The sequence below is a fragment of the Penaeus monodon genome, chromosome 15 (genome assembly GCF_015228065.2).
Source record: "Penaeus monodon isolate SGIC_2016 chromosome 15, NSTDA_Pmon_1, whole genome shotgun sequence".
NCBI lineage: Eukaryota > Metazoa > Arthropoda > Malacostraca > Decapoda > Penaeidae > Penaeus > Penaeus monodon.
In genome coordinates this window covers 36,121,271-36,121,522 of record NC_051400.1, presented here as the reverse complement: position 1 = coordinate 36,121,522, position 252 = coordinate 36,121,271, and the positions used below count along the sequence as shown (strand labels likewise).

Below are 252 nucleotides of genomic sequence, written 5' to 3'. Positions count from 1 at the left end.
GTTAAAGGAAATGCTAATAAAGATGAAGAGGCAGAGAACAGATAACCATAAACATTCATAACCAGATTAAATAAACACTGGCTAACACCATAAGCAATCAACAAATTTAGATATGAATTCTTTATATAAAAAAGACAACTTTTCTTGATCTTTCATTTTTTCCAAAGGTTATAGTAGCTGATGCTATATCTAAGACCAGCTTGGATGCACATCATATTTTTTCATATAAACCAAATAGGAAATATCCTATAC

General features: G+C 29.4%; 1 protein-coding gene across 1 annotated transcript in view; it reads right to left on the bottom strand.

The window, feature by feature from the left end:
* Window positions 1–252, bottom strand: part of LOC119581998 (dyslexia-associated protein KIAA0319-like protein) — a gene marked incomplete at its 3' end in the record, with an annotated part of 29,808 nt that overhangs the window by 24,898 nt on the left and 4,658 nt on the right.